Genomic DNA, 2,969 nt, shown 5'->3' with positions numbered 1-2,969 from the left:
AGTCATAAATTAAGTTATATATGTATATACATTTTAGAAATAAAAACTTGTATATAATTTGAATTATTGGTTTCAATGAGTCCTTAATTAATACCTTAAAGCATTTATTTATTTCCTTATTTTTGAAGTGAAACTTCTTTAGAATCGTTGTGATTTCAAACCCTACCTACAAACAAAATGTGGGAGTAAATGAGATAGGAGGCATTATACAGCCTCTATTTACTGCCGCTTTTTTATTTTAGTTTTTGCCAAATTAAAGATTTATATATAACCTTATAAAATAAAATTTATCATTAAAATATACTGTTTTTAAAGAAAAGTTTAATACATTTAGATAGTGAAAAATGTTTAATTTATATATGATTAATTGTAAAAACTTTGTTTTTGAAGGTTTCACTTCTACCATGTGTGAATTGCACATATGTTTTTTTCTAACAATAACTTAATACAATAGAAAATATATTAATACAAAATTTATACTAAGAACATAATACATATTACTTCTATAAACAAAGAAAAAACATAAAACCTCAATCTTTTTATAACTGATTATGAATAACGCGATCCTTGTGAATTCAGCCAGTGTGCAACTAACGCCCAAACCCAATAACATATCTCAATCCATTATTATTGACCATCTGAGATAAACGTCTAATCCAAATATTGATTAGACGTTTGCCAATAACCAATCGCGGGATTGAAATAGCCATCTGTCGTTACAACCTATCCATGGTAGATTGGATCGGTGTATGTGGATAGACCTTTGTATGAAAATGACAGTTCAACTATGTCAACATCCTAGCTTACGATTTTAACTTACACCAGTTTTTAAAATAATTTAAAAGCTATTTAATATGTTTTAAAAATTTCAGGTATATTTTAATATAATTTTTACGGCTTTATTTACTTTTTTCAAATATGAGTAAAGAGCGAAGAGATTGCATCCTATCCGTCGCCAAAAATGAATTGTCTTTGTTGGGTTTGGTTATTGGGATGCAGAAAGGAGATCGATCAACTGACACGATCTGATTTCAGATTATTTTAGATCTGAGATTGTGGATTAATTATTGGGTTCGGGCGTTAATATATCAGTCTCATGCATCAGTATTAGGGTGCGTAAGACGCGCTTAAAATAGTGCTTCCCTATGTACATTTGTACGCGCTCGCTGAACTGCTAATACAACCATACGAAGTGTGATTATTTGGCAGTTTACCTTTGAAGACCTTACATATAATCTGATCGCTTCTTCCTGAAATAAATTTCAGTATATGTCTTTAAAATATTATACTGTTTCGTTAACCATATACATATTTTTTTTTTTAAATTAAAATATGTATGTTACGTATGAGTTTTAGAAAGGCTAAAAGGGTGGGTATGTCCCAAAAACGGTTAGGAGACACTGCCCAATTAAAATCGTCAAAGCTCGTTGTATGTATCCTACCATAGCCTTATTAGCCAGTAAATATAATGTACTTGTTGTTTGAAACAAATACAGAATGGAACCATTTTTATGGAGTAGTGACTGCGTTCAATTTTAAAATGCATGTAACATACATATAAGCGAAATAAAAGTTATATTATGTTTCCCGACAAGCCATGTCATACAGCTTTCTCAGCTTGTCACACCGACCTTATAGATCAAAGTAATTTATGACTCAATATGAATTAGTAATACTAGGTTCTAACACCTTGAGTTGACATCAAAACTGTCTCCGGGTAATGTGTCATTAATAATTTATTTAGTAGGATATAGGTGTAATAATTCATATATAGCGTTTTCGGCTTTGTCCTTTGCAGTTTGCCTTCCGGCCTAAGAATCAATGTATTGGATTTAATGTTTAATGCTGATAAAGGAATCAATATAATATGTAGCTATGTTAGCTTAGGGTTACAGAGTGCGTGATGTTAGCTTAGCACCATTTTATTTTGCTACGTCCTACGCAATATTATGCGCAATTGCCCGTACGGTGAGGAAAAACTAATAGCGTTGACGGTCTTTAGATATGATATAAGTAGTATTATCCTATAATAATAATAATAATAATAATAGCCTTTATTTCCAAAAAAACTTTAAAATTTAGGGATGATAAAACGTCATTCAGTTAAGTTTTGGATTGTCCACTGTTGGACATAGGCCTCCTCCTTCCGGTTCCACTCGCGTCTGTCGCGGGCCAGGCGCGGCATATTCATTTAACATATCTCTTATTTTTTTCAGTTATAATATAGTTATTCCTCTTTATCCCTGGTATTGTTGGTAACTTTTCGACACTGGTTTTAATTCGATGTATAATATTATTATATTGTTCTTGGATATTCTTAGATATTTCAGTGTGTTGAACCGAAAAAATATTCTTAAGTGTTTCTTGTTCTAGTGGGTTCAGTCCTGATTGTCTGCCTTTAAATTGTTTTCTACTTTTAATTTTTGCTGAAATTTTCACTGTTGCCCGAACCATACGGTTGTCTTTTGGGTGGGTGGTATTAATTATATCTATATTTTCGACGGTATGATGATAGGGTCTTTTAATAATAAAAAAAGTCTATTTTTTTTGTTTTTCTAAACAAAAGTCAATAAGTCGTTTGCATCGCTCGCTTCTCTTACCGTGTCCCCATAAACCCATAACCAACTTTCCATCTGGAGTAGCTCGGCCTATTTGTGCGTTAAAATCTCCAAGTACAATTGTGTATGACAGAGAACCTCTAAATCTACAATATTTGATTTCAACACCTTTTTAACCATAAATCCTACACCATTTCTTCCACTTTCTTTCCGGTGTATAAAAAGATGTAGTCTTCGTATTCAATAATGTGTGTTCCCTCTTTTCTAATATCAGAGAGGCCAAGAATATACCACTTTTTGTTTTGCACACCATGTTCTAATTCCTCTTGACGGCCGTTGCCTATGAGCGACCTTACATTCATTGTACAAATTCGTGTGCCTTGAATATGGCGAAAGTGCTTTTCTATTTTT

Source organism: Pieris rapae, chromosome 14, assembly GCF_905147795.1.
Source record: "Pieris rapae chromosome 14, ilPieRapa1.1, whole genome shotgun sequence".
Taxonomy (NCBI): Eukaryota; Metazoa; Arthropoda; class Insecta; order Lepidoptera; family Pieridae; genus Pieris; species Pieris rapae.
The sequence above is the reverse complement of the archived record's forward strand: the minus strand, read 5'-3'. Positions refer to the sequence as shown.